Source organism: Chenopodium album, chromosome 13 (genome assembly GCF_948465745.1).
Source record: "Chenopodium album chromosome 13, dcCheAlbu1.1, whole genome shotgun sequence".
Lineage (NCBI taxonomy): Eukaryota > Viridiplantae > Streptophyta > Magnoliopsida > Caryophyllales > Amaranthaceae > Chenopodium > Chenopodium album.
In genome coordinates, this window is record NC_137846.1 from 21,453,112 (window position 1) to 21,478,886 (window position 25,775).

The 25,775-nt window shown below is 38.7% G+C and overlaps 2 pseudogenes; one reads left to right on the top strand and one right to left on the bottom strand.

Moving 5' to 3' along the window:
• The window catches only part of LOC145575372 (uncharacterized), a 290,973-nt pseudogene that overhangs the window by 187,347 nt on the left and 77,851 nt on the right, over positions 1–25,775 (top strand).
• LOC145577019 (uncharacterized) lies at positions 11,881–24,135 on the bottom strand (annotated as a pseudogene).

Genomic DNA, 25,775 nt, shown 5'->3' on the forward strand with positions numbered 1-25,775 from the left:
GCCGCGTCGGCAATCTTTCAGCGTTTACCGCGCTGCCTTGGAGGTAGGACTCTGCTTCCCTCTTCACCCATTCGTCCAGGAGCTCCTGAACGAGTACGGCATTGCTCTGTTCCAGCTAATGCCGAACAGCTGGTTGAACACCTTTGGGTATCTAGTGACGTGCATTCGACAAGGCTTTAAGCCTAACGTCCCAGTTTTTTTTGAGATGCACTCTATGGTCTGTTTGGACTCGGGAACGGACGATTGGTTCATTCTAAGCACCACTAAGGACTACCTGGTGGTAATGAGCAGGCCATCTAAGTGGCGTGACTGGAAGAACCTTTTCTACCGCATTAAGACAAAGAATGTGGAGTTTAACTTGCGGATGAATTAGTTCAATGCTAAACCCATCCAGCTCGGCCGAGGGCAGCATCGACCCTATAAGCCACCCATCCACCTCGACTATGCGTACCAACTTGACTATTTTGGAGTCAAGAGGATTATTAGGGACGACAAGTCGGTGGTCATGCCTAAGAACTGGATTCCCTTGTCCAGCTGGCTCAGGGACCCGGTATTTATGTCGGCATGCGGCCTATACCGAAACCTTCCCCAAGGTGGATACTCGTACCTTTGCCACTTGCAAGTAAATTGTGTAGAAATTTTTCTAACTTTTTCCTCTTTCTTGTGCAGACAAAGTGCTAGCCATGCCAGACCTAGAGCAGAAAGGGGAGGTGGATATGTCCAAGCTTGACTTAGCTCGGTACAAGGCTCGTCAGCAGCTGTACGCGCAGACCAAGGAGGTACTGGTCGTCCGCTTATTTTCTTTTCTTCTTTTCTTCTTTTTTTTTTGTGCCGAGCTGGTAGGTTGGGAGAGGAGTCTTTCCTGATTTAACTCGAATGACCCCAATTTGGCCCTTCGTCCGAGTTGGGACTCTGGAAGGGGCTTCCTTCCTACTTACGCTCGGACGCTTTATTTTGGCTTTTCTTAACTTAAAAATTGCTTTTTTTTTTCAGTTGGCCACTCCTACCCCAAGGTCAAAGAGGAAGAAGTTGGCCTCTACTTCAAAGGACTGGAAGCCGTCCAAGTCCAGGAAGTCCACTGCCACGAAAGTGACGTCTTCTAGCCAAGCAACCAAGACCACGCCGCAGACTGCGTTAAAGTAGTCTAAAGGAGAGTCACCCCGGCTGTCACCTAGCGGGGCCTCCAAGTCCATGGATCCGATTGCTGAGTCGATCCATGAGAAGTATGTCCATGCGGACGATAGAGGTAAGTTGACCCCGGAAAAACTGACCGGCCCAATCTCGACTCCGCATGTCGAGTTAATGAAAAAATCTGATTTGTAGACGGCTGCCTCTAAGTCGGTCGAAGATCAACTCAGTCGCCAAGACGGAGAAGAGGACGAACCTTTACCTCCTCCTCCTTTCAACCTTCCCACCTCACCATCTTTCTCGGATGGTAAGTTGGGTTCTTGACTTAGTCTTTACTTGTTTTTTTTGCGAACTTATTTTGTTCACTCTAACCCTTTTCTTGGCCGTGTGCAGATATTGCCGAGGAGATGAATATGAAGTTACCCGACCAGTCTCTTACGGGCGCTGACCGGAAGGTTATGAGGGAGGCCATGCATCGGGCTGTCCCTCAGGAGTAGCGGGACAAGTTCCGCGGGATCAACGATGGCTTTCTCGGCCCCATGATCAATTGCAGTGCCGAGGTAGTTTTCTTTTCGGCTTATGCGGCCGCCTTTGATCTTTTACTTAGAGCATTTCTCACTTTTCACGTTTATTACTTTTCTTCGTCCGAATGCAACTCTTCCTTCGACTCCGCGCCTTCCAAGAGTGGAAGGACAAAGAGAATAAGAAGATCAAGAAGGCTTGGGCCCAAATTAGGAGGGCAGAGGACGTGAACACAGGCAACGTCGCCCTCCTGAAGATTCATTATGAGATGACCCTTAAGGCCTTGTCCAACAAGGCTACTCAGCAAACTAAGGACATCTTTAAGATAGGGCAAGACCTTGAGAGGGAGGAGCTAGCTAGGCAGGCACTCCAGGTGGAGCGAGATGAGGCGGTCACAAACGCCTTTTAGTGGAATGAGGGCTTTGAGGCCTCTGAGAAATTGAAAGCAGAATTATCCTCGTCCTAGGAGGCCCTCAAGTCTGCCCAAGATGAGGTGGCATCCCTCAAGCTCCAAGTGGGGGAGCTGAACAAGTCCGTGGCTGACTTGTCTAAAAAGCTGAAGGCCCCTCGGCTGTGCAGTGTAATGGAGATCGTCTAGATTGAGCACAAGGCCGAGGAGAGACTCAAGAGTCATTTCTTTGAGGCCTTCCAACTGATGAGTGAGGAAGGGACGACTGCCTATCATCAGGAGCGCTTCACTAAGCGCCTTGATTACTTCTGCCTCAAATAGGAAGCCAAGAAGGCCGGGCAACCTCCTCGAGAACTCGAAGTTACTTCATCCGAGTCTGAAGATGAGGAAGACAAAGATGCTGAGGAGAATGAGGCAAGACGTCTCGCGAGGGGGAGACGACGGATGCTGCGGCTGAGGGTGATCCTGCTGATGTTGCGGTCGAGAAGGAGTCGGCCTTGGAGGAGCCTGCCAAAGGTGATAAGTTGGCTGAGTAAAGAGCTCAGGTCCTCCAGCAGCAATTTTTAAAGCTTTTTGTAAAAAGATTTTTCCTGTTTTCATTTTGCTTCTTTGAACAATTTCACATTTGGCCACTTGTTTTGAGCGGTCTTGTATAAATTTGATTTCTGTTGCCTTGTTTTGAGCGGCTTGGTTTTAATTAATGCGATTTTTGCTTTTCCATACTTAACATTTTTAGCAATATTTTCATGCTTTATATATGCCTGCTCGTACGAGTACTGGGGGTATGCCCCTTTGTTCGGCATTCGCGTAGTCCATATTCCAGGTGGTTTGATTAACTTAGTAGGTTTTATACCTTAAAGGGTATGACGGCTAATAAGTTAATCAAATCATAATAATGATTGCCCTTGGACTAGGTGAATGCCGAATCAACATCATATATGGCCGCTTTATTGGCTTTGTTTAAGTTGTCCTTTGACACTATCGCTTGGACGCAACTCAATAAATTTCAAGTAATATCTCAACTTGGAAATTTCTAAGTATTGGCTGGGCTTGTATGCTTAGGCATGCCCTTGCCCCCATTTGGGGAAAGTACCTTGCGCAATTTTATGGCTTCCTAATACTCAATCGTCTAACCATGTTGAGGTCAGACGGTTTGGTTGACTTTACAGTCTCTGTAGCCGAGTGGTGTAGCTAAGGGATGCCCTTGCTACACTCCTACTCGGCCGCTTTATAGTGCCTCTTAAAGGCCGAGCTACTATGTTGCAAACAACATTGTTATTATTTTCATTCGACATTTCTGCTTAAATAATCATAAATAAATGGCAAAAATTTAGATAACAATGTTTGACTTTTCATTAATTTTGTCAAATTACATTGTTGGGGGTCGTACGGCTTTAATTATAGTGCTATGTCGTTTAGACCTTATATACAACTTTTTGGCTAAGTATTAGATTTAAACATAAAACTTTCTCAGATTGTCCGTATTCCAAGTACGAGGAATAGGACAACCATCTAAGGCTTCGAGACGGTATGTACCATCTCGCACTTCTTCTCTGATTCGGTATAGCCCTCCCCAGTTCGGAGTTAGATTTCCGTTTTCATTAGCTCGACCAAGCGCTTCCATTTTTCTTTGAACTAAATCCCCCATCTTTAGTGGCCGCTTAGACACCTTGCTGTTGTATGCCCTCGTCATTTTCAGACGATAAATTTTATGCCTAAGTGCCGCATTGCCCCTGGCTTCTGGAAGAAAGTTCAGGGTAGTTTTCATGGCCTCCCAATTGGCCGATTCATCATATAGCATTACCTGGAGGGTAGGCTCTTACATCTCGATTGGGAGCACGGCTTCAGCGCAGTAAATAAGAAAAATGGGGTCTCTCCTGTTGAACTCTTGGTTGTTGTTCGAATGGACCATAACACATTGACCAACTCATATGCCCAAAGGCCGCCTACTTTCTCAAGCTTGCGTTTGATACCGTTGGAAATCAGCTTGTTGTAAGCCTCAACCTGATTGAGGAAAAACAATGAGTGATGCTCTGGTCACTTAGCCAATTTTTGAGTTGGCGTGTTTCAAATTGGTGTCCATTGTTGAACACCATTAATTGTGTCACATCATAGCAAGTGATGATATTTTTCTAGATAAAGGCGGACACATCTGTCCATTTGATTCCTCAGACGGCCTCAGCTTCAACTCATTTGGTGAAGTAGTCTACTGCTACTAACACATACCGCCTATGCCCTAACGCTGGAGTATACGACCCTAAGATGTCCATGGCTCATTTTGCAAAGGGGAGCGGACTGCTTATGGTCGACAAGCTATTTTTCGGGCGGTGAATAAGGGTGGCAAACCTCTAGCACTTGTCACATTTTTTCACCATTTTCATGGCATCCAAATTCATGCTCGGCTAGTAGTACCCCAGGTGGGTAACCTTTTCTGCTAAGGCCTGTCCGCCTATGTGCGATTTGCATTGCCCTTGATGAAGGTCATCCAACACATTATGCCCCCTCTCTGGGGTGATGCACTTCAAATATGGCTTATCAAACGCTCTTTTGAATAATTCCTCATTCTTCATTTCGAACCAGGCCGCCCTCCTCTTCATCAGTCAGCTCTCTTTGGGATCGTCTGGGAGTGTTCCATCCCTCAAATAGGAGACCACTCCGGCTATTCAAGTGGAGCTTCTGTCTATGATCAGCACATGCTCGGCATCAAAACTCCAATTCTCTTTTACTTCCCAAAACACTGATATGGGAGTATCACATGATGCTGAGGATGCTAACTTGGAGAGTGCGTCCGCTTGATGATTTTTCGAACGGGGAACTTGTTGTAGGGTGAAATGCTCTAGGACCTCAACCTCATCTTTAACCATTTGAAGGTATTTTATCATGGCTGGCTCCCTGGCCTCATAGTCACCATTAACCTGGCTGACTATTAGTTGGGAGTCTGAACTAGCATTAATTTTTGTTGCTCCGACCGCCTTACACATTCTAAGGCTGTCTAGAAGGGCTTATACTTGTCCTCGTTGTTAGAAGCTTGAAAGTGAAATCTCATAGCATATTCAAACTTATCTCCCTCGGGAGATTGACATATGATACCAGCACCACATCCAGTCGCTGTAGCACTTCCATCCACAAAAACCTTCCAAATTTGATCCCTTATCGGTTGTAAGTCCGGCCGTGTCATTTTAGCTAGAAAATCAGCAAAGGCCTGCCCCTTGATTGCTTTCCTGGGCTCGAACGTGATATCAAAACCTCTTAACTCCAAGGCCCATTTAAGCATTCGGCCATTGGCCTCCAATGTTGTGAACGACTTCTTTAGCTGTTGTTCCGGGGTAGACCACTATTGAATGAGCAAGGAAGTATGGCCTTAGCTTATTTTATGCCATGAACAATGTCGGCCCCAAAATTTTCAATGGGTGGGTACCTCAGCTCGACATTATGCAGGACGTGGCTTATGAAATACACAGCGACTGATGGCCGTCTTTCTCAGCAAGGAGGACGGCACTTAAAGAGTGATCTGAAACTGCAAGATACATGTATAGCTTCTCGTCTTTGAGCGGACTGACGAGCCTAGGAAGTGTATGCAAATGGTTTTTCAATTGTACGAAGGCTTCCTCGGCCTCTTCAGTCTACTCGAACATGCCTTACGTTTCCTAGGAGTAATAATGTTGCCTCGCTTTGGCGTAGCCCATCACTACTTTCATTAGGTCGGTAAGTGTTGTTTTGGAATGACAAGTTTTACTCAATATTTTAGGGACCTAGGGTTTCTATGTTAATTGATTTAAGTGAACTTAATTAATCATCACAACATTCGAAATCCTAAACACGCATCTAACATGTCATTCGTATATATAGGCATAAATATATATCGAAAATATAAGTAAATGATGCATTTTGGCAACTAGCATGACCCATTGAGTCTTCAAGTCTTCAGGGGTCTTCTCTTGCAACTTCATGGCTTCGTTTTCCAAGAACCTTCGTCTTTAAGACTTAACCAAAATTATGCAACTACTAGTATCTACAATTAAGACTAATCTAAACATTAAGGTACAAAAATACTTAACGGTTCGCAGACCGTATTTAGATTTACAAAAATACATGACGGAACGCAGTCCGTATTTTCTATTCTAATCGGGCCCCACTAGTTGCCATTTTATAAAACCTGTGAGAGAATATACATTCCATTCATCCATTCATTATATGTGAATGGCCCATACATTTTACAACGATAAACAAGTAACAATGCATAAACACGCGCAAACTAGTAACTAACTTAGGTGGTTAATCCAATTAACGCGCCTAATTAAAACTAGTCAAAGTTGTTTAACCGATTATGTGATTAAGCGCAATTAAAATTGAAGCTCCCACTAAATTTCGCATCCAACTTAATTAATCCAATTAATTAAGCCGGTAAACCCAATATTTTGCCAAATTTAAAATTTGCAAGTGCCGCTCAAAACTCGAGGCCTAGCCTAAAAAATTTAATTAAAATAAATAAACCAATTGAATAAATAATTAAAATTGGCAAAAATTTGCAAAACATATAGCCCATCAAGATCAAGTGCCTAGCACCAAGCCACGAAGCTTGTGTTGCTAGGCACCGAGCCTCGGCATGATGCGTGGCTGTTACCTGCATAGCCCTTGCTGCTAGGCTCGTGCTGTCTGGTAGCCACAAGCCGCAGCTCCTCTCAAGGCCCTTGCCTATTCGCATCAAGCAACGCACCACCCTTCGCTCGCACACATATGCCGCACACGCAGCATGCATGGTGCGCACAACATGCGGCTGTTGCTGCGCCATGCTGCTACCTTGCGCGCACACAGCCCATGCATATGTTGCACTGCTCGTACCAATGAACAACCACACACCTCGGCAACCACATGCGGGTTGCTGTGCAACCCAGCTAGCTGAGGTTGAGTCGTGGCTTGTGCCTTAGTTTGCGTGCAAGTGTCTCGGGATTAATTCCCTAATTTTTGCGTAACTTATGTAATTAATTTTAGAATAAATTTAATGAGCAAAAATGAAAATTATAATAAGTTCAACTTAATAAATTCATTCAAGTGCACAAAACCAAATTAATTCCAAGAACTATTCTTTAATGGAATTTGGTTTAACTTGATGCAACAAAAAGTTGAAAAAGGGCTATTCTCACTATTAATTTAACCAACATAAATTAATTATGAGATTTGACAAAATTAAAAGAAAGTTGGAATTATGAACATAAATATTCAAATAAAGATTCCAACTTTAACTTGTGAATCCTTGAAAAACTACATCTTACAATATGAAGATTAAATAAAATTCTATCACAAGTTTGAAACTTTATGATTCCAATCAACTTAATAAATGATTAAACCAAAAAAGTTCAATAAACATACATGGAATTTAGTAACACTAAGTTCCAATCACTTAAAATAATTAAAGATTGAATCTTTAGTACTTAAGAGCTTCAAGATACAAACTTTTCACACTTAAAGCAATTTATTTGCAATTATGTGAAAATTTGAGCCAACTATTAAGCACCAATTACTACCAAGTAATTATGCTCAAAAGTGATCTAAAATTGCAGAAGCATAAAGGAAAGAACCAAATGCATAATCACAATTAATATGCCATTAAGATTCAAGGTTTAAAAGATTTAAAATTTTTCGTCAAAACGAAAAATCCCTCGAAACAGGCATTTATGGGTAGAATTTGGCTTTCTCGCAATCCTAAAAGGGTTAGAATGTCTCCAGAAAATCGATTCCACCCAAAATTCACTAGTCTTGGGCAAAAATATGGGTTCTAGAGCCAAAATTCTAAATAAAACGAGATTAAAATTAATAAAATCGAGCTACTAATCTAATTAGCAACAACAACCAGAAATTAAATCCATTTTAAACACCTTGAAAATTTTAGTTACAAAAATAAATGAGCAAGGCTCCGATACCGCTGTTGGGTTTCGAAAAGTCCGACATTCCGCGGAACAAAACCCGACCCCAAGATCCGCTCACAATTAATATAACTAAAAGACATAAATAACAAGATCGAGTGAAAAAACCATCTTACCCTTGACGCGTGCTTCGCTCACACCACAGAGCTCTTACTTGAAAAGCCGAGTCTCACAGGTGTAAGACCTCCTACGGTATCCACCCGCAACCCGACCCGATCGGTCCCTTACTCGGAGTATAGCCGAGTCGGACCAAAACAACTACTCGAGTATTATGTGAACTTAAAGGTTTTCTCTCAAGTGAAGATGGCTTTTTAAGTTCCTACTCAAGTGATTTTCTCCAATTCCCAAGGTGGGTATTTATAGAGAATGTCATATGAGAATTCCACTCTCCCATCAATATGGGAGAGTTGGTAAAATCAATTTTCTCATTTTTTTTAAATCAAAAATAAAAAGAAATCTCAAACAAATAATTAATCAACAAGTGGCAACATAGAGGGAGAGGGTAGGCTGGGCCTGCTGTGCGCGTTTCGTGCGTGCGGGCTGGTCGTAGGCTCGGCCCAGCAAGCCACGCGCATACGCGGGCTACTGGCCGAGGCCTGTTGCTAGCCATGCTAGATTGGCGTGCGAGCAGCAGCGTGCTGGCATCGCACCAGCATTCACATGCGCGCAGCAAGCCACACACGTAATGCGGGCTGCTACTGCTGCTTGTGCGTGGTTGGTGCTGCTAGCATTGCTAGCGTTGCGTTAGCAGCTTGCTAGCCATGTGCACCTGGCACTATAGCCTTAGTGCGGTGTGCATGCTAGCACCATTGCCCCTAGCACTCGGTTTGCTCTGGGCATTCCGATGCTAGGGGTAAATTGTTGATTAAATATATATTTTACCGTTTCGTCTTTTATTAATTCGACTCGACTTGCAACGCTCGGTCTCGACGCTCCTATGTCGATTTCCGACGTCTAAACTCATAATACTCGAGCGACTCAATAATTCTTTTCGGATTAATTCGTCGTATCGGATCGTTAGTTGCTTGGTTGTGACCCGAGGGTTCAGTCAAGATTAAGCTGTAATATTAATTATGGATTAATATTACTTATCAGAAGCGGCCTCCAACTAGGCATTCCGATCACTTGACCTCACTGAATAATTAGCTTTCTAATAGTTCCGAACCCTCTATCGGAATAATACACTTGTTCGAAGGACACCATTCCTATCACTATCATTATAGCGTGAAACTACTTGTTCAAGTCCATATTGCCGCATCAATCGGAAAAGGCAATAAAAAGTCAATTTCGAGAGACTAGGAACACGAAAATACGGAGTATCATTCATCCCGACCATCTTAGTAAGCCTCCACCAAGGCACCACCCATCGAATGGAAAATTCTCTCTTCGCAAAGAACAACTTCCAATCATCATAAGACATGTTTGCAGAGTACTTTTTCTTCCTACGGACTAGATCATTGGGACCATATTTTTCAATATCGTCGGGGGCTTCAAAGAGTTCCAAACGTTCCATCAACCAAATCTGCGGAAAAAAAAACGCAGATAGTCGGTTTAAAAAAAAATCACAAAATAAGTGCCGTGACACGGGAGTCACTGCCGTGCCATGGCAAACAATAACCGCGACGCGGCAAAATATACCGTGACACGATGCCTACCAAGTGTCACGGTGTTAACGTGGAATAGTTTTTTACCCGTAAAAGTATTAGAGAGCCCTTTCTGACGGCTTTCCGGTCAGATTTTGCTTCATCGAGACCACACAGAGTTTCTCCAAGGCAAGTAGGCATAGGGGATCTTCCAGATTCAACATGTTCAAGCACAGATGCTAGACTAGAATGCCGTACTCTATTGTTTGCAAATAAAAGCTTGCTAAACATGCAAAAAACATAAGCTCTCCTACGATATACATGATCTGACTCAGAGACAAGACGATTAAAATATAAATTTACAAGCTTTTCTAGATCTACTTCGTTACCACATACAATTTTATTTAAATCTGGATCTGTCAGATTTAGATGACGTTCGAAATCCTGGTAATAATATTCACGCACGGTAGGCATTACAACGAGAACTCTAGCAGGAATTCCAAAGATAGCACCAAATTCCTCCGGTAGAGGACAGATTTCATCATAATCAAACTTGAAACAATGGGTTTCCAGAATCCAATAATCTAAGGCTGCTCTTAGAAAATCATGTTCAATTACTACATGCCTCAACGCTAGTAAACCTCTGACATGGAATAATTCTAGCTCTCTTTTCTCTGAATTGGTCAAGGAATAAGACCAAACACGCAATGTATTATCAAAATTTTGAGACATTATTATTGAAATATGAAATTCTAGTTATTTTATGTTCCGTAATTATGCATATCACAAATTAACTGGTCGTAATATATAGCCAAAAGAGTCCAGAAACGCAAAAAATTTATCCAGTTGCACGCGCAAATGCACCGCTGAATTATTTGCGCACCGCGACACGGTAGGGAATACCGTGTCACGGGACAAAGCGCCGTGACGCGGCAATATCTACCGTGACACGATATAGGCCACGTGTCACGGTGGTTACGCGTCATCTTTTTTTTTTTTTTATCCTTGACCTCTTTTCCCGGATTTTTCTTTTGTTTTCCTTAACCGCTTATCCTTCAAACTCTTTTTTCGAGAGTTTTACTCCTAATAAAATTCTCCTTTATTTTATTTTATTTTAATTTTATTTTTATTTTTGGGAAGTTGTAAAACTTGTCCCATTGTTATTTATTTTTATTTTTGGAAAGTTGTAAAACTTGTCCCATTTTTATTTATTTTAATTTTTGGGGAAGTTGTAAAACTTGTCCCATTTTATTTATTTTTTTTTTGGGGAAGTTGTAAAACTTGTCCCATTTTTATTTTCTTTTTATTTTTGGGAAAGTTGTAAAACTTGTCCCATTTGTATTGTCTTTTTATTTTGGGAAGTTTTAAAACTTTTTCCATCATTTTTGCCGTCTTTTTTTCTTTTGAGAGATAGTCGGTACCCTCCACTTACGAAAAAATAACATTTTTTTTTCGCGTCATTAATAAATACACAATCATACACAATCAGTCTCAAGCACACACTAACATACACACTATATGAGTAAATAAAATGTCAAATTCATAAAAGTGTGAATAAAATGTACAAAATGAGTCTTGATACATAAGTAGTTTCAAGTGTCATCAACGAAGTACACAATAAAATATCTTGGTCAAAAATCTCAAGATCCAGAAGAACTAGGATCAGTTTCATCATGAGACTGCGAATAAGGGAACGTCGAGCCAAAAAGTCCCTCCATCATCCGAGTACGAGAGTAGTGTCCCTATTCTCCCCCACAACTCCAGCAAAAGACATAGTTAAAACAGGCCATAACCTACTGGTAAACTGCATAGGCTGACTCCGGGACGTAGGCATCGTCGGTGGAGGCATTGTCCTAAGAACCGAAACGTGATGTAGGCCCTAATCTACAGGAGTAATGATCGGCCTAAGATCATAATGCGGAGGCTGAAATGGCTGAGAGGGTGGAGGCTGCGGCCACTGGGTCTGAAGATGCTGAAATGGCTGAGAGGACTGAGGCTGCTGCCACTGAGTCTGAAATTGTTGAAATGGCTGAGGAGGTGGAGGATGCTGCCACTGGGTCTGAGAATGCTGACGAATCTCAGGGGATCGTCTGCGGTGACTAGGCTCCCCCTCACTAGAGCCTCTATGCCTCGAATGCGAGCGAGACCTCCGTCGCTCTTGAAAGACATAAAATGAAAAAATATCAGTGGTGTAAGATAAAATAAAAGGGCAAACATGAAAAAAAAAACAGGCGGATATACCTCATATACATCGTTTGAACCACTTTGACAACTCACACCACGTTGCAGCTCGATGATGCAATACTTCAAGGCATCAACTATCTTCATCATGCCCATCATATCCGAGTGCGCAACCTGGAAGCAAAAGTCAGTAACAAGCAATAGTAACAAGAGTAAAAGCTATGTCAGGAAACTTACCGGATCAAACTCCTCAGGAAGAGACTCCTACACTTGTCTGAAACCCTCTGGCGCATTAGCAATATGATCCTCGACCGTACCGATCGGCCGCGGGTAACGGACAGACTAGGATGGGATCTCAATCCTCCCCCTACGGCAAGCAGTCGCCTAAAAACATGATCGAATAATCAAATTATTCGACGGTTTAAACAAGGATCACAATAAAAAAAGGCATTCTCAAAAGTCAAACCTCAAGAAGACATGGTGGAGGGGCCAAGTAAGGAAGCAGGTCTTGAGAATAATCAGCATCCATGCGCACGAGCTCTCACCAAGAAAACTGATATTGCTCTCCTCCACTCACAAGAGACACCAACTTAGCCAAGTGCAACATCGACGTAGGTGGAGGCAGCGGCACTAGAAAACGGTCAGTGCTATGCTGACGAATTTGAATCTCGACCGGAACTTGAAAATGATGAAAAAATATAGTGAATACAGCAAGGCAACATCATAATGAGAAAAATACACTGTAAAGTCGATTCTTACACCAATAGTGGTGGTGCCTCGACACAGCAACCCTCCCAGATTCGGTACTGACTCTACTCGGGACTCACCCCGGTCACGCCAGCTGGCGCCAATAGGAAAGTCGCGGACCGCTCCCCGACGTCGTCGAGGGGCTAGTCCTGGAAAGTACTCATAGAACCAAAGCTGCAACAAGAATAATCTATAATTACATGAGTAAGAGCAAAGCACAAAGGAAAAGAATCGTCACCTCTACGACTCTCCAAAGACCGTACCGTAGACAGAATCAGGGGACTGATCGTGCAGCTGTTGACAGCCATGACGCAGTGATGAAAGTAGATCGGCATACCCCAGACTAGCCTAGCTAAAGGAGCCAATCTCACGAATCCTGGTTAAAGACGACAAGTAGTAAAGAAGCGCGCGAGAACTCCTATCATGAGAAAGAGTCCCAGAAATGAGGATCAAGACGAAGATCCGTACCCGCTGCTCGAGTGTTGTCTCTGCAATATCAAAAGCATGAGTAAGAACGGATGCCAGCTCTGACCGCCTACTCCGAGGACCACCCCGAGGCACCGATTGAGTCCTGATATAGTGAACAATAAGACCCAACAACTCCGCTAACTGACTCGACTCCAAGTAAGGTTAAGTATCTACTGGAAGGGCTGAGCGGTAAAGCGCAGACCGCTGATCATGCTGAAGTCGAGAGAGGTCACTGTCATCTCCCCCCAAGAGAAGTGAAAAGTGTTGGTAGAACCTAAAAAATACTCTAACAAGGCTCGAACAACTGCCGAACCACAGCCTTGGGGGCTATGAAGTCGTACGATTGATGCATAGAAATCACCTAAGCCTGTCGATTCCAACAGGGCATTGGTAATAGGATCCGCTATTATAAGCCCGTATAGCCGGGGAATCGTATCCCCAGCTCCAGAACCATGATGGCGAAGTACACCATCGACTAATCCAACGAGTGGACGGTGAGAAACATGGTTCTCACGGCAGAAAGCCAACTCGTCCGATGTCCACGCCGGTGGAATCCACCTACCCCTGCTCGTAGAGGGTCCGGGCTCGGGCTCTAAAGTCTCTACCTCATCCTCAGGAAACGAAGGGTTGTTGTCTCTTAAGGCCTGACGTCGGCCAAGAGTAGAAATATCTCGGTCTTGTTGTCTAAGCGTACCATTATGTTCAAAAGAGATAAAAATCTAAATACTTAGCATCATTTCCTAAGTTATTTAGTTATTTATTCAAAACAACTTAACGACTACCTCAAGTTGCATTTTCCATTATACGCTAAATTTTTACCTCAAGGCTAAAAATTAGCAAAATAATAGAATCATTTCTAGTACATAATTTCTCCATGACAAACTAATACTACAATTCTCCTAGTCGCATGATACTATGTTCTCTATGACAATGTAGTACATGCATAAAATAGAGCGTGTTTTGAAATTGCACAAAAACAACAGATCGGCATATAATATCATCTTTCACAAGATCTATAATAATTATATCATCATTTCAAGTGCAAGAAACAACAAGAAACAACAAGGAACAACAAGAGCACTACTTCACGCACAAAGTAGTACCAAAAAAGGTGATTTGCTCATTTTTTTCACCAAATCATGCAAACTTGGTCTAAAATTGCTCACAAACCAACATACATGCATATACAAGCTAATACATGGCAAGAATTTCAACATAAAAGCTTAAATCAAAAACCCCCAATTCGATTTTTTAAGGGTTTTCATACGAAAATCGTTCGATTGAAGCAAAGACTGAGACAAAAGGCAAGTAACTTACATAGATCCTTGTAGGAATTCGAAAATGAGGAACTTTGCAAGAAATTTGAGCGAAAATGGTGAAGAAACGAGTGAGATAAGCTCCAATAACCACAACAGCAGCGAACTCGAACTTGAACAACAACTGAAATGGAAGAAGAGGCACTAGATTTTGAATTTAAAAGGGAAAAAAAGCACCGTGGCATGTCACGTGCATCGCGTCACGGTACATAATTCCGCGCAAAGGTATCTGTTACCGTGTCACGGTGCCACTCCTCGTGATGCGGCACAACAACAGCAATAAAATAAAAAATAGTAATAAAGCGCACGTGTTAGTTAAGCAGAAGAAACGCTGCATGACGTTGAAATACACCACTTAACGGCAGATTATGCCATGTCACGACGTCCAGCCACGTGATACGGTGCACGCGCGTGTCCAGTAAAGTGCAGGAATCTTCAGCGAGTATTCCTGGCACCTTTTTACTGGTTTGAACAAGTTTCAGTAGCTTTTTGACAGTTATTTCTTCACCGAAAAATCGCGGGAAATTCTAACTGATATTTAAATGGTACCAAAATTACCATTTTACCCCTAGAAAGCATCAAAGTCATATTTTAAGCACCAAATATGGTCGAATACTCGACTTGAAGGTTTAATCATCTACGACCATGTCCGGGGACAAGCGAACCATCTATGGCCCACGTTGGGGACAATAGAACCATCTAAGACCAACGTTCGGGGACAATCGAACCATCATCATTTTTGTGGTCATCTCCCTAGCGAAGACGATCCACGGCGCAAGGCTCTCAGAGACTTGCAATCTCATCATCAGACAAGTTTTTCCTCAAGCATGGAAAATTGTCGGTCGTTGCCACCTCTCAAGGAAAAGAAGTCAACGATTATATCTCTATCAACTTTCCTCAAGCATGGAAAGTATCACAACAAACATCATCTGGTGGATTTCTTCAAGCATAGAAAACTACCAAACTCATTTGCCACCGATACACTGGTGCATAAACATTCTATCCCTTTACTCTTTTATCTGTGGAACTAACATTTTTCTATAGGTATCAGCGTATATAGGATGATTTAGGATCGCAAAATGTCTTAAATCATTCTCCGTCCCTATCGACTACTTTGACTATCGTTTTCGAAACTGACGTTTCCACAAACTCAATCAAAGTGGGGGCTTTTGTAGACACTTAAAAATATCTCCCCGAAACCAAACTCGATGATGAACAACCTTTCACCGTCACTATTGGTCGAGTCGAGTATTTAATCCCAGGGGTGCTTAAAATCCATGTTCAATCAAACTCAGCTCATAAAATAGTCAACAGATCAGTCCTAATGTTTAGTCAAAGCATAGTCCAATTTGTATTTTGGCCCGAACCCTTTTAATTCATTTTGTATTATTTATTAATAGTGCCCAATTAATGAATAATAAACATAAATTGTCCGAAATTATGAAACAGAATTTAAAAATACTGAGCTTAGTTAGGTTAAAAGTGAATTTGGACGCATTTCTGGAAAAACTGTACACCGTGACACGGCGCAACGTGTTGCGCCGCGGTGGACATTGCCATGACGCGGTGTCCTTTGCCGTGTCACCATACTTCACGCGCTTTATCAGTTTAGTTGTATTTAGGGCAAAACTTTGTACTGCGCCACGGTGTATAATACCGTGACACGGTGTCCAGTGATCGTGACATGTACACGCGTCGTGTCACGATGCCCAAATTAGGGTTTTAATCTTTTCTAGGGTTCCGTGTGATCCCTCCTGTTCATTTCCCTTATAATTATGAGCGTCATTTCTGCAATTCGGGGCATCAAATAATTCTCTATTCTCTCTTCTCTCTTCTATGCTCTAGCCTAAACACTAGCCTACCCTATTCTCTCACAATATTTCCCTCAAGCACTCCAAGGAGTCCACACTTTACTCGAGGTTCCATCCTTAAACCAAGGCGTGAAAGGTCACTACTACAAAAGCGTGCTATTATGACGCTTTTAAGCTTTTTTTTCGACATATAAAAACGTCCAAATTCACATTTTGAGGGTTTGGCCCCAAATCAACCTTGATGTAATTTAATTTCAATTATTGTTTTATTAATTTCCTTGAAATTACTAATGCGTTTATTATTTTTTAATTGCAAGCAAACAAAATCAAAGTAAGGAATCGTATTCCTTTTATTTCTATTATTTTTCTAACGATTTTTATTATGTTTGTCATATATTAATTGTTGGATTATTAAATTGCTTCCAATATTAATGTTGGTTTTATTATATTTTATGATCACCATATTGCATGTTAAAGGGAGTATGTAATTGAAAATCATGCCTAATAAGATAATTTGGACGACCAGTTTAGGTTCCTTTTTAATCTTGTTGTTAATTGAAGTGATCATGAATATTTTAGAATTATGTGTGCATTAATATTCAACCAATTTAGCATAATAATAGTTTAGAGTGAATTGAATATTTTGTTTGCATGCCTTTGAGATCATAGGAATCACTTTTCATAATAAGAATCGAGTAGAGGCCAATACGGGCGAATGTGACTCAATGACTCACTTCTTACCATCATCCTCGATCCTCCTTTCGTGGTTCCGAATCATATGGAGTTAGTAATCTCATAGATTATGAATAGGGTGTAACCTTCACGGGTCTATCGTTGTCCCTTATCGTGGTTGCCTTAAATGATCCGTGTACTGTTTACAAGTTCCTTAAAAACTTATTGGCGGCTCCCGACTTTCGTTGTCCCAATCGTATTATGTCAATTCCTACTTCCTATGAGTGCCAAGCATATTCACAACATGCTTACGTAGGCGCACTGCAAATAACGCCTACAGAAAATCATTCATTTTGTATCCTATTTATGAAAAACGTCCAATCTAGTTTAGTTTGGTCAATGGTATGGGTCCAATAATTGTGTAGTTGGATAGGGCTTGAAAAGACCTTCCTAACAATATATTTTAAGCCCAATTTTGAGTTATAACAAAGAAGTTATGGTCAAAATACTAAACTGAGTCCTAAATACGTTTTATGGGCGACCCAATGATCATGTGGAGGGTCCATTAATTTTAATTGTGTTCCTAAAGTCATTAGGATTTATTTTAATCTTCTGGGATCTTCTAGTTGGTTATTTTAAGTTCTAATGGGATTAGGATTAGTAATTATAATTATATTTGATTTTAAAAAGATAAAGAATTTTATTTGAAATAAAAGAAGCATTTTGAAAGATTAAATCTGGTTTAATTAAAGATAAGAACGGACTCTAAGTAACCTAATTTGATTAGGAGAAGGACTTTTTATGAAAGCTTTATCATATAGTAACCATCGCGCCGTGATAGTCCTGTCGAGTCGCGATGGAGCCATTTTTACTCCGAGTTTGATTATGACTCTTTTCTATCATTTACGGACGATTTTTTTTATAAATAGGGTCTTTTTCCTCCGTTTTTAATCATCAACAATCATCATCTATTCTCTCTCTAAGTTAAGCTTATTCTTTCTCTCTCTCTCTTTCTTGGTTTTCTAAGCCTTTCTACACCTTTTTACAAAATACCCCATTCCTCATTCACGATATTTGAATATACCTAATCAAGCTCGAAGTTGCCTTAGACCTCGACGTGAAAGGTTGATAGTTCTGAGGGTTCGGTCCCAAATCTATATTTCAATTAATATTGTTTTAATTGTTGATTTTATACTTTTCATTGAATTTAATAACGTGTGTATTGTTTTGATAGAAAGAGGTACGAGGTTTCAAAGTGAGTAATTTAATAAATTAATTATTCTTTTGAGATCGAAGTCATGTTTAAAATATTATTTTTATTCATAGTAACATACTAAGATGCTTTTATTGCTTTCTATTATCATGTTTAAAGAGTTAACTAATATTTCTAATATGAGTAATATCATGTATCTTTCTGGTATCATGTTTGGGATTATGCTTTGATTGTTATTGCTTAGTGACATGCTAGGGTTAGATATTAATCATGTTAGTATCACGGCTAGGATCTTGCTAACATTATTATGCTTTGATGATGATTATGATTTTTGAGTCAAATTATATATATATATATATATATATATATATATATATATATATATATATATATATATATATATATATATATATATATATATATATATATATATAATTTAACGTAATTTGTTAATTAACGAATTTTTTACGTAATTTGTTAATTAATGAATTGCTTTAGGTTGCGTTTGGATATGCGGATTTCGTTTCAAATAATAAAATTCAAATTCCGAAATTGAAATTCTACATTTCAAATTCAAATCATTTGTTTTGGAAATATGATAATTTCAAATTTAGGATTTCAAATTCAAATACTTGTTTGGGAAACAAGAGAATTTCAATTCTAGAATTTCAAATTCTAGTTGTTGTTTGAGAAACAATGGAATTCCAAATTCTAAATTTCAATACCTAAGTTCCAACTTAACTCTAATTATCGCTAAACTTACAACACTACTACTCATCAATATAAAAAATGATCCAATCTAATTTCTGATCATCGGGTAAATTTTTCAGCTGTCAAATTCCTCGAGGGTGCCATTTAAGAATCTCTTAACCGCCCTCAAAGCTTGGTGTCGAGATATTCCAAGTACACTAGACACTTCCTTGTAGATTTCTTGACTAGTTGGCCTTGTTGATTTACTCACGTACTCCTTGAAAGATTCAGCAAAGCTACTCACAGCATCTGCAAGATGATCCCTTTTTAACCTTTTGTTTGAATCTCCACCCAAATGCCCTTTCAATGGTATTTCGAGCAGATGAGTGTCGTAAGTTAAAAAACTCCTTTTCATTTATAGGAGTGTTTCCTCTCCACAAGCTAGGAAACCTTCTGCATTAGAATATCCTAAATCAACAAGAAGATACTTATCTGCAATCGGAGAATGTTAATATTTTAATTATACATTCAAACTCACATAACCCAATCTTTATACAAAATAATAAAAAAAAAGTATATATGTTCTTACTTTTAGGCACTTTAAGACCATTAGGCCTACGAAGAGCATCTCGAAGGACACGAGGATCCGATGCGGATCCTTCTCAACCAGGTAGCACATACGTGAATCGAAAGTTAGGATCACAAGTGGCTAGTACATTAGTGCTAAGGTTCCCTTTCCTATCTCAATAGCGAGGTCGATCCTCAATTGGCACAATCATATCAATATGTGTCCCATCAAGAGCTCCTATAACACGTTCAAACCACTTCCATTTATTATCATCAACATAACTAGTAGTGTGATCAGCTTGTTTGATGTAATATTTCCCTAACTTGAGCATGGATACAAGAACTACATGAAATTGACGACTAATAGTCTCTCCGGATCGTGCAAAGAGGGCTTGCATTGTTCTATTTTTCAAATCATGGGCAAGGGTATGAAGAAATAAAGCCACAATTTCTGTTATCGTGACATTTCTCGTGGTCTTTAGCCCACCTTTAGTTTGTAATACATGACATAGCTTCTCAAAACCACGTATATCGAGACGTAATTGCTCTCGACATATCCTATTATTCCTCAAAGTGTTCATCTATTTAGCTCTTGTTCTAGAACGCTCGGATTCATTCCATATTATCTCCTTTAATCTATATTTCTTACCATACCATGCTCCTACTACTACCATAATAAAACCTAAAACCATCACAACTAAGTCCATTTCATCATCATCATCCCTTGGGCGCTTACGTGACTCTTGTATATTCAAATTAGACATCCTAAAACATTCATTCCAGACTATAAGTCTATAAGTGTCAAACCAGAAAGTAAATTACAACATACAAACAGAATTCAAACAAGCAGCAACATACAGCAATATACAAAGCAATTGAAGATGTACTGCAGCATAGTAAAAGTTCTAAGAATTTTCAGGATAACAAAGCTAGCCATGAAAATTAGTAAATTCCTCAACATGGAATGTCTCAGATCTTAATTAATTATATTCCAGGCCAGTTTATATCTAAGTTTTATAATTAGCAGCTTATGATTATCTTATAAGGCCCCACATTTTATTTTGTGTTATTTATGTTAGAGAAATGATAATTCAACTTCATTTGTATCAATACTATGAGTATCTGTCCTAGCTTTAGATCAAATAGATATAAAGCACAAGCTCTTTCAAGTTCATACAAGCAGAAATTAAAGTAGATTACAAGCAGCAACATACAACAACATACAAGCAGCAACATACAACAACAAATCAAGCATTAAAATATGAAATTGAACAACCAAATTGCAAATTAAACAACAAATCAACTATTTCTATAATAAAAAGAAACAAAAACACAAATTGTACCACATAAGCAATAAACCCTAGATTATGAATTTGATTTTAATTAATAAACCCTAAATTATGGAATTGAAAATGTGTATAATCGATAAACCCTAGATTATGAAATTGATTTTCGATTAATTAAGAAGAACTACCTCAGAAGCTAATTCAATGGAGGATAAAAGCTCACAAGCCGGTTCAAAGATGGATGCTCACACGCGCCGATTCAGTGGAGGAAAGAGAAAATCGAGCTGCTTCAATGGAGGAGAGAGAAAATCGAGCAAGCACACGAGCTACTTCAATGGAGGAGGAGAAAATCGAGCTGCTTCAACGGAGGGGATTAGAGCATCGAGAAAAGGAATAGAGTAGGAGAGAGAAAATTAGGGCAAGTAAGAATTTGAAATGACAATATGTGAGATGGAATTTGTAAATAATTGAGCTGGACTTAATTTTATAAAGGCTTGGATTTTCATGGATTTGACCCAAATACAAATCTAAATGCTTGTATTATCCAAACAAGCCATTTGGCCTAAATGAGAATTTCAAATGAAATCCCCATATCTAAACAGGCCATTACGTAATTTGTTAATTTACGAATTGTTTTACATATTATGTTAATTTGCAAATTGTTTCATGTTATTTGTTAATTTATGAATATTTTCACATTATTTGTTAATTTACAAATAATTTATATGATTTGTTATTATTATTATTATTATTATTATTATTATTATTATTATTATTATTATTATTATTATTATTATTATTATTATTATTATTATTATTATTATGTTGTTTGATATTATTATTGTTATTGCTTGATTACGCCCTCTCTTACAGGTTCAAAGGGAATTTGTACTTGAAATCAAGCTTAATAAGATAATTAATAATTTTATTTAGGCTAATATGATTTTAATTCAAGTGATCACCAATAATAGATTTGTTTGTGCATTAATAATCAACCAACATAGATTAACCAGGTTTAGGGTTAATACATTGATTGTATGTTAATTGGAAAACTTATATGAATATGAGAAGAACAAAGTAAATGCCTATTTAGGGCAGGTTCAATCTCTTTTAGGTTGGATTTGTACCTTCATTTCTGAATATCCAGTCATGGTTCAGGACCACTATGGAGTTAGTGATTTCTGTGATCGTGAATGGTTTACAAGTTTCTAAAACTTGTTGGCGACTCTTTTGCTCTAGCTTCCTTCCCTTTAGTTGCCACCATGATTAAGTGCATGATCACAGTGGGGCTTAAATGTGAGATGCTTGAAATATTCCATACATAAGCCATCCGCAATGAGGTTTACAGAGCATCTAGCATAGAGTATGGTGACAGACCACTCCCTTTGAAGAAGCACCACAACATCGATAACAATAGCAGCTAGCTTGAGATCTATATGTTGATGGATTGTAAAGCATATGTATATTTGAGCACCTGTGGCAATAAAAACCATGATTTGACTTATAATACACCTAAGCCATAATCCATTAAACATCATTTCTATCTATCATCATGATTCATACAACGTTAAACTTCCACTTAACCAAGCAAAATTATCAAGTTACCTTATTTCAAGGCCTTGTTAAAAATGTATATACCTCGGACCATCTTTATGTTGACAACCTGTGAAAGCAGAAGACATACAGACCTTAATCCAGTTATCCTAGTTTCATAAAATCATAAACTCTACATGACAAATTTGACCTTTTTTATACAATCAACTTTTTTCTCCAAATCTCGTTTTTATTATCACAAACAATTAAAACAATCAACTCCAAACAATTACTATTACAAAATTTAACCCAAATAATATACCCATATAGACCTAATAACCCAAAAACTTGCATTAATATGTAACCTTAGCTCGTTGAACTTTACTTCCATGTATAACATCAATCAATGAAATAAGTATGAAATTCTAACTAACACATCAATTTCTATCACCAAACAAAAGCAAAGGATAACATAAAATTAGTGTAATTAGCTGGACATTTCTAAAATCAAAGAAATCATAGTGTCTACAGCTGACCACGTTCAACATCATCAGCATCCCATAGGAGGATAGAAAGCACAAAGCAACATTGTTTCAGATTTATTATCAGACAATAAATTTGATAATCCGACGGCTATTAGGATCAGGCAGCACTAAGTTTCCAGGTAAACTATAATCAAGGGTGTCTGAGGTATATCCCAACTTAGGAATTTTACTGAATGGGTCAATCTCTCCTGAAGGAATTAGTCAGCGGTGAAGAATTAAAAAATCAGTTCATCCTTTTGGAAGCGAGTGTTTGCCCTGATCTTTGTTGATTGTTGTAGCAAAACAAAACACCCAAAAAATTCAAAAACAAATTTACCGAATCATGCGTTTCTCGAATATTAAATCTCAATTTCCAATAAATTTAGATATTTTATACATCTAAATTAAAAAATTAGAAAAAATTACCAACCACCATCACCAATAAACTTGAAGCTTGCTAATCAAAGACTTGTTTTCGGAAAAACCTAAACTTAGAAAAATCAAAACTTAAAAACAAAAATTAAAATCAAAACCAACATCAGAAAATTAAAATGAAATACAACCGATTGATGTCAAAATTAAAATTAAAAAAAAAAAACAATCGAAAATCCAAGTCAGAAAATTACCAATGAGAAGGAGAAGATGAGGAAAGATGAGAGGATGATGTGCAATGGAGAAGTTGGGTATTAGAGTATTTAGAGAATAGATAGAAGTGATGAAAGTGATTGAGAGAAGATGAAGCAGACAGAGGAATAAAGAGTGAAAAACAAAGGTCAGGGGTATCAAATTGTAAATGGGGTAAATAGGTAAATTAATATTTTAAGGGATATAATCATCTTCACACTGTTCATAAGAGTTTTCTTCTACTTTTATAAGGTAGAGATTTCCTGTTATTTTTGTGCTTTTTGCACATTATAAACGGTTATTTCGAGTAATTTTGATTTTAAGGAGACATTAAAGGTAAAAGTATGACAAAAGAGTACAATATTATGTAAAGTGAGGAAAAAGTTTGAATTTCGCTGCCCAAGTTTCGGGACGAAACTTCTTTTATGGGGGGTAGACTATAATACCTTGTATTTTTATACATATTTTAATATAAATAATTATTTCATAAAGTATTTAAATAATTCGAAATGAATTATTTATGGTATTTTATTTACTTAAAAGGTTAATTTTAAAAAAAGGGTCCATTTTATTTATTTAATAGTTTTAAAATAGGAAAATTTGTCCAAAAACCTTTTAAATGCCACATTTTGCAAGAAAAAACCTTTTAGAAGGATCTTTGTTAAAAAAACCACCATGATCACTATTTTTTTTTTAATGAAACCTCTCCCCTCTTTTCCAGCATTAACTCAAACTTTCAGACGTTGACCCTTCTGTTTCTCTACTTACACCCAACACTTTTTATATTTGCATTCCCAAGTTTTATTTCCCTCTTATTTTCCTCCAAAGTTAATGCCCCTTGTATTCTCTGTCCTTCCTCCATGAAAACTCTACTTTGCAATCGCATCAATTTGGGTTTTTCTCTGTCTATCTCTCTTTCCCCTCTGGTGCAAGCCATCAATGTTGCTACAGTAAACTAAGGTAATTGTTAATAGTTCATCAAATTGTTACTGCAAGTAGTGTAAAAATTAGGGCTATTTTTTTCACTATTCATGAACTCACATAATTCTTCACCATGAAAAGCCACATCCGCAATAATTCTTCACCATGGAAAGCCACATCCGCAATAATTCTTCACCATTATACCTGCCAAAATTAGCAACAATAACACAACTATTAGAGAAGAGAAAAGAACACACAAAAAGAGAAGTATTAGAGAAGAGAGAAGAATGTTGGAGTGACCATTACATTGGTGAAGTCAGCACTACAATTGTGGAAGAAATGGATTAAGAACCCTAAATTACCTTTCAATTGATCTGATTTGGGAGAGATTTGCCCTAATTTTTCGTTGGATTGATTTGGGGAGGCTTGCCCTAGTTTTAATTACCCAACAGTAGGTTGCAAGTAGGGAAAATAAGGGGTCAATACTTGAAAGTTCAGTCAATGTCGGAAAAGAGGGGAGACGTTTCATTAAACAAAAAAGTGATCGTGGTGGGTTTTTTTTTTCAAAAATGATTCTTTTAAAAGGTTTTTTCTTAAAAAATGAGGCATTTTAAAGAATTTTTTTGACAACTCTTCCAATAAAATATTTGATTTCATGATTTGGAAACTTTGGGGAATATAATTTATAAAAAGAAATGTTAAATTCAATGGGATTTTAAAGAAAGTCAAAAGACTAGTTTAAATAAGAGAAGGGATCAAACAAATTATTTTGAGGTTTGACTTTTCTTGAATTTTCTCTCTACCATGGCAATTTTCTTAGCTGGTTTTTTCACTCGGTTTTGTCAATTATGGCAAAGAAGAAGAAGCAGGCTACTCCCTTTCCTTAAACCTCAAACATAGAATCCTTGACAACTTCGAATCCTGGCTTGATTCAGCTAAATAATACTGGTTTTTCTGGTATTGTGTCTTCGATTCCTGAAGGCTTTGACATGGATGAGCTGGTTACTCCTCCTCCTCATTTAGTTCATCCTTCTATTACTAAGGTTACTAGAGAATAGTTGATTGCTCTTGAGCTACATCATCAAGCGATTTGGCCTAATTTAATGCAGAAATCTAATGAAACAATACCTAGGGTTTCTGCGGGTACTGTTCCATTGGATCTTGGATCTGAGAAGGGTGATCTGACTGAATTGAATGGTGATGTATGCAATACTGAGATGCCTGGTGCTGGTGATGGGCTTATTTTTAGAGCTGTTGCTTAGAATCTCAATCATTCAGTTCCTAAGGTTCCGGTGAATACTGTTCCATTGGATTCCAGACCTGATTTTGATCCTATTGGTGAATCAGTTGCTCCAGGGGAAAGTGGTGGAGCTATGCAGAAACCTAACCCTAAGTCTAGTCCCAAGCTCACTTCTAAAGGGTTTTTACTATCTTTTGTTGCTCCTGTGCTCAAAGATGGAAAGTGAATTGCTCAGCTGCAGAGTGCTGAACTACAAGCAGGTAACCTGAAATGGAAAAACTCTATTGTTTTCTATGTTATAGGTTACTACCCTACAATTGCTGTTGTGCATATGTATATTTCTAATAATTGGAACACTATAGCTAGGCCTGATATTTACTAGCATGATGATGGTTACTTCCTAATTAAACTGCAAA